This window comes from Acanthaster planci, linkage group LG05 (assembly GCF_054643075.1).
Source record: "Acanthaster planci isolate LZ-2023a linkage group LG05, COTS_SCS, whole genome shotgun sequence".
In the NCBI taxonomy this organism is placed as follows: Eukaryota; Metazoa; Echinodermata; class Asteroidea; order Valvatida; family Acanthasteridae; genus Acanthaster; species Acanthaster planci.
Window position 1 is genome coordinate 5,923,970 of NC_141781.1, and position 9,390 is coordinate 5,933,359.

Genomic DNA, 9,390 nt, shown 5'->3' on the forward strand with positions numbered 1-9,390 from the left:
AGCTTGCACTTTTAATCCTTTGGAAGACAACCTGGCTTGTATGGTATGTGCACACATTCATTGCCTGATCTGATTCCTAAATCACGTAATTTCTTCTACGTGCGACTTTTACGTATAGCCACAATGATGATCTGTATTTTGGGTACTTTTTGGTTTTTGTGCTAACAAATTTGCATGTTCACGAGCAGAACTTATGCATTGATTTGTGCACAAAAATCGCTACACTTTATATACTTCGCTGTCGAAGATTTTTAATTTCAATTTTCTTTGACAATATATTGCTGCATGTGGTAAAAATCCAGTGAGCAACTTTTTCCGAGAAAATTTTGAGAGAGTAAATTTAAGGTTCAAAATTTCAACATTCATTCATGTACAAAATAAAGTGTTTTCCTGACTTTACGTCACAGCGCCCTCACTTGTCTGAAAAAGCTTGGTCAATGTCGATTTTTAAAAAGTGCACTTCATAGTTCACCGAACTCTAAAAAATCAGCTTTCATACATAGAAGAAGAGTTTAAACATGCACAAAAAGTGATTCTCAGATAAAACCATAGCACCGTTCCTTTGATATTCCTATTATGTAAACATTGGTCCGATGGCTGGACACTCTCACCTCTTACTTGGATTTCTGCCTGCTTCTGACTTGCTTATTGAGCACCAGGGGCTCCTCAGTCACCATCGAGGGGTACTTCTTTCCCAAGTGCTCCGCTTCAACCTCTGTCCCAACTGCCGTCAGCTCCATGGGCAGGTAAGTGAAGCAGATGCTCTGGCCGAGGTGGAAGCTGTAACAACCTGATGTGGTGTTGCCGACAACCTACCAATAAATTTGACCAAAAAGTTTTTTAAAAAGGTTATTTTACACACAAACACAAAGTGAGTAATGGTGTACTGTTTTGTATGATGTTGAAAGTTTTTCACAATACAGACAATATGTGAATGTCACTAAAATAAACGATGTATAGTCTGCCTGATGCGAAATGAGTACTGTGATGAAAATTACTAAATCATGACTTCAAGATTAGGTATGAAGGCGAAGTCACAGGGGCTACCATTGCTACCGTAATGTACAAGAAGCAACCAATCAGGACCACCATTTCCCCTCACCTTGCCATTCAGCCAGAGTGTCTCGTTGCCTTCAGGGTCAACATTGTCAGTGTTGGGCACCGTCAGCAGAACCAGTTTACGCAGAAGTCCCTCGTCTTTCACCTTCTGAACGGCCGCCTTACCAACAAAGTCGGACTCCTGAAAAAGGGTGACTTTTTTGCGCGGGGGGATGAAGAATCTCCGAAGCCTTGTCATTTTCGCTATGGTGATGGGTTTATATCGTGCAACGGATACCTTGTGGATTTGGTTTTGGACTTTTGGTCTCATATTTCCAACCTCGGCGTTTTGTTTGACTGGATAACAGCTGTTATACTCCAATGATGTAGAAAATAGGTTTGTAATGGAGGGTCCTCTCATAAGGTACAAGCCTTTGTGACTTAGGCCTAAGCCTCATTTTGTTAGATCGGGCCACTGATATATCCTAACTGCATGGGAGTTGGGAGTCCTCCTAAATGTTAAGTATAATTTTGTTAGAATGAACCACTGATGCGATATTCTAACTGTTAACACCAATCGTAAACCTCATTTTGTTAGATTGGGCCACTAGTAAGATATTCTAACCATATGTGAGTTGGCTTAAATCCTCCTCGCACATTCCTCTTTTGCTGGATGTATTTTTCCAACTGAACTTTTCGAGTTTGATGAATGGTCCCAGCCCAGCTTCTAATGGGCTATAGTCCATCAACATCTGCAAGAAAAACATTGAGTTTGAATGAACTTTTACATTGTAAATGAAACTGGAAAGTTTTTATACAGATTAACTACACATCCATGCGTGACAGTTGAGTTGGTGTCTCCGAAATGGAGCAATCATGAAGCAATCAGCCATGTCCCCCAAAACAGGCCCGTTGCCTGACCTGACGGGGGGGGTCGTCAAACCCAAAAGTGAATTTTTTGCCACTGTGATAACACATTTTTATACAAATGCCTATCATAATGTTCTTTGGAACAAGTGGCATGTTTGTCGCGAACCGAAGGATGCATGCAAGACTTGTATATTTCAGTTTTGAATATTCACGGCGGCTTGTCGTAAATTGGCCTGGTATGAACTTGCTCTTTCCCCAGCGCCCTCAAGCGGACGCATGGGTGACGAGCGAGTAGCATGAACATTATTATTAAAAATCTCAGAAAACTCCACAAATTTCAGAAGCTCTATAAAATTGATAAAATCTTATAACCTCCACTCCTTCACCTAATTAAAATTTGTAACAAAATATTTTGAGGCGCATTCGAAAGAGTTCATTTTGCACTTGTGAAAGAAAATTCGGAAAACCGGGCCCAAATAAAATTTTATCGGAACTTTGTAGCGGGTATAAGAAATCAACATTTATGAATCAAAATAATTTGAGTTTGATTAGATTTCACCTTTTGTGAGGTTGGAGGTAAAATATTGATTAGTGTCCTTGCTGGGTGGGCCATGCAGCGGTTTTTTAAACAGTCACCAAATGACCAGTGAAATAATAAACAACATGGATTACACAACCGTAAAAGACAAAAACAAACAGACGCACCACATGTGGACGATTTTTGAGGTGTGAATGGTACTTACGGTAAATTTAAGAGGCTATTCAGTCTCTCTAGACTGGTTTCCTTCAATTTGCAACACGTGAGAAGAGCCAGTGCAAATGGCAACCAACAAAAACATGACCGACTTGTCAGGGCGCCTGGAGCGCTACACCACTTTGCAGCCTGCAAAGCGGCACATAGCTGGTCACGGCGGCGGCAACAGGCACAGCGCGGCGAGACCAATTTCATTTTTCAAATGTTGCCGTATAACCTGGATATTTTCAGTGTGAGAATCAACGTAAGCAGCAGCGTATTGTTCTGAAAATTACGGTGTATTACAGTCACACACAAAAAAGATCCACCGACGAGAAAAACTCGGAAGCGAGCTGGGGAAGGGGGGGGCTCCGGCAGCCTACGCACCAAAAAAAGAAAATCTCCCTCCCCTAAATATTCTTGAGAACAACGAAAAAGGCGAATGTCATTTCCCTCGAAAGTGTGTGTATAAAACCCCCAAATTTAGCCTCACCCCTTCGGAGGGGCATGAAAGGTCACATACAAACATTTTCAAAAGTTCGACCCTCTCCAAACAAGTTCCACCCCCGTCATCAGTAAGGGGCTGCCAATTACTAAAGCTTTACCAAGGTTCATTCGAAATAGATTGTTGACTTTAAAGATTGAATGACCAGTGATGGACCTGCAGGGCCGTTTCATGGCAACTGTCTGGAGCCTTTGCCTCATAATGTCTTTCCAGTTCTGTAATTGGGCCTACCTCTCGTCCCCATGCGCGGAATCCCTTCTCAATGCGCATGGTGTTCATCGCAAATGTTCCAAAGTCTCCAACTCCAAGGGCTTTCCTGCCTCGAGCAGAGCATCGTAGAGCTTGGCATTGTCCTCTGCCTTGTGATAAAACTCCCAGCCAAGTTCACCTTAGGGACAAACACTTTCCTTTAGACAGTAATGCTGTAGGCCTAGATTATAAACTTACCATAGCCTAGAGGGTCCATCATGGGGGCGTGGACAGCGCCATTGCTCTCTATACACTGGAAAGGCAGCTCTTCTCTGCGAATTATAGCGACTGCACCGCCATCCAGGCTATTCAATACAATATGGCAGTTTTCAAGTCATCGGCTTTAGCGCCGTGCATGAATGCACTTTAATTATTGAATGGACTGAATTTGGCGGCCATATTGTACTGAATATCCTAAGATGGCCGTGCAGTCATTTCAATTCACACATAGGCAGTTACTGCTGAGCTGCCTATCAATGTTTCCACTCCTCAATTTTTTTTCAAGGATTTTTCCTGAAATTTCCTTAAATTTTCTTAAATTTTCTTAGTTTTACCTGAAATAATGTGCATTTGAAATCACACTATTTTTCATAAACATATTGTGCAGTGATAGCGGTGACGACCCTGCCTATAGGCTGACACAAGTGAAAAAAAACAAAAACAGTTAACTGCACATAGTGTCCAGCAAAATATCGTATCCAGCAAGGGCTGAATATCCACTGCTATCAAAATTTGAGGGCTTGGAAATTTCCCTTTTCAAACTCACAGTGAGGTCTCGGTCGCATCTGGGCAAATCAGACTACAATCAAAGACCTTTGATTTTACTGGGGAGTTTATTCTGTGGTAATTTCGAATTCATGCCATGTTCAGATGCCTATCTGCCAGAGACCGAAGCTAGCAATGAAGTTGAAACAAATAGATTGAGTAGATCCAGAAGGGAAATGACAAAATAACCCTAAAGGGCAACTCGTTTTATTCCTTTATAACATAAATAACTGCCTGTCTTAACTCAAAATTCCTCAAAGCTTTCATATAAAGATTAACTGCGTTGATCTGTGAAGTGAAAGTGCTGTTTCAAGGTAATCTGTGAATCAGTCCTGAAGGGGAGACTATGACTATTCTGGATTACCGAGGGTTGCCAGTTTTACTGTATCATGAGATAAAGCAGTACATGTATTAAGATTCTTTTTCACAGATTCTTCTTGAGTTTAGTTATTCTGATTAATTGCTTCTCACTCTTTCCTCCCTCCAGATGTGGGCTGTCAGGCAGCTGCCTGCAACTCCCTTGTTAGTCTTCGACCCAGTGCTGACACTGATTCCAGCTGATATACCCTCAATACAGATAGAATGATGACTGAAATAATTGTTGAAATAACTTTGTTGAAAATTCACAAGCCCCTTTTCCAAACCACCTCTTTACAAAATGTTTGGTCCCATTTTTGTTGTCAGCTTTTGGGTACATACGGAACGTGTGCACACCTCTATGCGACAGTTGTTATGCCTGTAGTAGTTTGGTTGCTATGGATGAAGTCCTTTTGCCCATGGGCAGCAATATAGCATGTGTAATGTGACTGGCTCTCAGCAAATCAAAATACAGAATCTGTGCGTGAGGTGTCATAAAATGTGTCCAGTTCATGATGCTTATGTCTTCTGGCAATCAACAGCATCTTCAAGTCGGTTTGCATTACCTGTGTAGGAGATTCGGACAGCAGTGACAAGCACATTGCCGACAGTGATATCCTTGACGTCCATGAAGGCGAATGCATCATTGGTCAGGTCGGCGTCAGTGATGAGAGCCAGCACGTCGCGAGACAACGGCCCTGCCAGGCAGAGACAGGCCATGCTGTCAGTGAAGTTGTTTAAGCTGACTTCGTAGTTGCCTTTCCAGGCAAAATCCTCCATCCACCTGGTTTTGGACAAGTTAGAAACAAATCTCCAAATACTACATTTGATTCCAGCAGCAGCCATTTGCATCCACAGTTTTGATCTGAATGTGTTGTTATATACCTTCATAGCACAGTTGACTCTGAAGGTGTTTTCTTAATTGCGTGGATGCCTCATTGTGTACATAACGGCGATACTCCATATTCATTCCATTTATCGTATGTCGTACATTCTTTTAGACATCCATGAAGCAATCAAATTTACAGTAACAATTAAAGTTTTGCTGTTTCTTCAAATTTCTGTAGTTTTCAAATCTGAAGTAACGGTTTCTTCTTCCAACAAGTTGTTAACCTTTGTGCCTCTTTTCTTCCTGATAGGAGACAGAGAAAGGAGATATTCCACAAATAAATGTACATACAGACAAGACTGACCTGAGATCATGGAACCCTGAACCAGAATGTGTGATGATGAGGAAATTGTCCTCTGCCAGTCGGCTTACTGTTACCTCGGAGTAGACCTTTCCCTTAGGTGACAGCATGGGGCAAAGGGTGCATCGACCAACCTACGCTTGGTAAAAGACAGTGGTGCCAATCACTCCTTGTTTGAGGTACTGCTTGCCCATGCCCGACATAGCCAGTGGCTTATGTGGGAGAGGCAAGTCGGCACTAACTCCTTACTGTGATCAAGTAGGGGTGTGTCAGGTTGGTGCAGTGATACTTTCTTAACTTCCACCTTGCTACCCACGTTCAAATCCCACCCATGTGAATACAGAGGCTTGGTATCTAGTTTCTAGAAACGACCCCATGAATTTCCCCTACTTCTGAAACTGAACATTCGTTTCCCTGCTGTATTTCAAGAAAGCTCGGTATCTCCTCTGCCTCCTTTCTTTATGTATGTTAGGAATTAGGAGCTATCGTGACTGAACTTTTGAGAAACCTTTGATTTTATTACCAGAAATACATAATAGCAAAATCTTCACAAGTAGTGACAAAATACCAAGCTCCATGTAAGCCACCAGCTGTGTACAAATTGTGACAAAGATATTTCCATCATACTATTCTGTTAAGCCAATGTTAAAAATTCAAACACTTAGAACTGTCCTTTTCTGGTGCCTAATGGAAAAAAACACGAGTGAGGTAATCAACCACAACACTGGTGGTCACCAACAAGACTAGAAATGGATAAAGTCCTTACAGCCGGCAGTTTGTTGGCCAGTAGGTTGTCCAGGTATCTGTAGGCATCTTTTCCCGTCACTTGTATATTGGCAGACGGGCTAAGATCGATGATTCCAGCTCGCTTCATCACCATCTCGTACTCTCGCCCTATCGGTCCGAACCAGTTGGACCGACGGAAGCTCGGCTTGTACCCGGCTTCGTCGCCATCCAGTGCAAACCACTGGGGCTGTTCCCAGCCTGAAATTAAAGTAACCAAACAGATATACACTACTTTATTGATTTTTCCCAATTTGGTATAAAATTGAACAATCTGAAAGCTGAGAACAATTTGAAGGACTGAGAATGGCCATAAAAATAGCGATGACAGTGAAAATAGATATGAAAGATGGTTGGCATGTGCCTGCAAGAAGTCAATCATTGAGCAGGAAATCAATGGCAGAATGGTTGAAGTTCTGAGTCATTATGGATTATATTACTGACTGCAAATACTTTTGCAGTTCAGCATCCATCCCCCTAAAATGATAAAACTACATGTACATTTGAATCGTCGGTCGGAATTAGAGACAGAGTGGGTTTGTCTTCAAGAGTGACAACGTTTCAAACTGTTACCACCGTGTTGAACCCACCTGAACGAAATCCGAACTCGGCCCCTCGGGATTTCAGCTTGTCATATATTCCACTGACGCGCTTGGTTGTTCTGCCCGCCCACCGCTCTTCGTGGCGCCAGCCGATGGCGTTGTTCATCCCGTATGTCTCACGGGTCTTGATGCTCGTGTACTCCCTACAATTAACAAACATTTTGAAATTTCTGAAAGATGCTCTTTGGGGTGAAAACAACTTGGCGGAGTGGTGGCACGGCAGGTGAAAAGAAGGTAGCTGTACCTACCCAATGAAGAACTTCTCGAATGGCGCCTTCCAAGAACACAAAGTGTTCTCGATTTGGGCAGACAAAGCAAGGAGTTGCAATAACCGTGACGGTATAATGTAGAAATACCGCATGACGCTGTGCTATCAACAATTCCTGGATTTCAGTGTGTCCCCCATTATTTGATGAACCAATTTCAAAAAGCCGAAAGTTAATTAGGATAACATGGTGTTAAAACCCGACAGTGTCGGGCTAACACATCCAACTGTACTTTTATAAATACTCCATGCTTACTTGCGGGTCTAATGTTGCAGATGGATAAGAGGCCTTCAAATTTATGCACCAAACAAACTACAGCAGGCCACAAGTCATAAGAGACATAGGCGTACACAATGCATTGCTGGAAACCTGTTTCTTGCTGAACAAATTCCTGAGCTAGTCTATACCTCAAGTAACTCATCTGCTCTCGGGTGCAGGAACTGCGCATGCATAGCGTGGCATACTTACAAAACGAGTTACTGAGCTAGGATCAAAAGACACACATTAATGTTATCTACCTAGTATGGGTGTTCCTTTCAAGAAAACTAGAAACAATGACTAATTTCTTTTAAAACTTTAACCCTATTTCTATAAACTGCCTTTTTGTTACCGTAATGGTTTTATTGACTATTTCCCATCGATAACCCTGACTCCAATATGCCTCTTAATTTTTTTTCTACAAAGAGGGACTACCTAGTGAAAGATTCACAAAAAGTATTCAACCTGCAACACGTAGCCCAGCTTTGTTTGCACGTCCGCACAGCAAGGCCACACCACGGACATGTAACAAAAGAAACACATTGCACTAACAATAAGCGTCCATTTTTATTACACCCTGCTTCTTTTGTTAGTGCCAGCACAATGGTTCACACAAGGCCAAACAGCAAAGTAAAAATGACCAGCTTTCAGTAGAATGGCACAACCCAATACCCACGAAAAGCAGTTTCCAGAACGACAATGCGGGACACAACCGGCTTTCAAGTGTGGCTGTGTCTACGGCAAAAGGCTTCAGCCGCTGGAAAGAGAATCTCATGAGTATATTTCTAGCCTCAGCTACATGTATGACATTTGGACATGGGAAGAGATTCTAAACAAGATGTTTCTCCTCAAGGTAATGGTGTAACAACTGACCTTATTGTCCAATTGCCGAAGCGATTGGCGTCCAACTCTACCAGATTATATGGTGGCTCCCCGTCTATCATCCAATTGCTTATGTACTTGCCATAACCCTCCGAATGGATGATGCCATAACTTGAAAATAAAATGATTTGACAACCAAATTTAGCCATCAAATTACAACTGTTCCAAAGTTCGTATTCAGGTGGTGGGATTTGAATCTGTTTTTCCCCCTTTTCTAACGTAAACACTATTCTTCACACTTGGTCAAATAACAGTGATGAGAATTGTCAGTGAAGGCCAAAACTCAACACAAAGTCGACCTGCCATGCATATTAGTTGTCCAGGCTAGTTCAAAATGGGTAAAAGATAATGCATTTAAAAACTGAAGAATGTGCGTTAATATTCATGTTGGTTAAGCGCAAAACCCCTTGTATAAATTAACATCTCCCCAACGCAAAGATACATCTTGAAAATACTTGTGTTACAGTTATTTGATTTTAATTGTTGAACTTGATTCCTTCAGTATACTTCTACAAGAAGCACAAAGAACTTAATTAGAATACACTTCTCACCCGTTGATGACCACTGTTTCGTTTACAAGCTTTTTAGCTAAATCAGCCAGTGATAACGAAAAAGAAAAGCCAAAACAAACGTGATTCCTAAATAGTCATTCCTTTTTTCTTAAAGTCTGTTCAAGCATAGGCCCTATTGGAAAAATTTATTCTATTCTGAACCGCATTTATACAATATTTTAGAGGGAACTGTATCGAGAAAGCATAAATGTTGGTTTGGGGAATTTATTTGATCTGGAAAAAATGAGTTTGTTGTTACGGGTTCTGAAAAACTGTAATCAAGGCCGGGAGAAAAAAGTTCATGGCAATGGCTGGAGTCTTATGCTATGCTTTGTCTTATT

At 41.7% G+C, this 9,390-nt stretch overlaps 1 pseudogene across 1 annotated transcript; it reads right to left on the reverse strand.

The window, feature by feature from the left end:
- Window positions 1–562: 562 nt before the first annotated feature.
- LOC110988117 (dimethylglycine dehydrogenase, mitochondrial-like) lies at window positions 563–8,647 on the reverse strand (annotated as a pseudogene). Its single transcript, XR_015425219.1, has 9 exons — window positions 8,490–8,647; window positions 7,081–7,235; window positions 6,474–6,691; window positions 5,711–5,841; window positions 5,084–5,301; window positions 3,378–3,534; window positions 1,727–1,790; window positions 1,103–1,254; window positions 563–812 (listed from the first exon to the last, which is right to left on the reverse strand). The product of XR_015425219.1 is annotated as a dimethylglycine dehydrogenase, mitochondrial-like (transcript).
- Window positions 8,648–9,390: the final 743 nt, after the last annotated feature.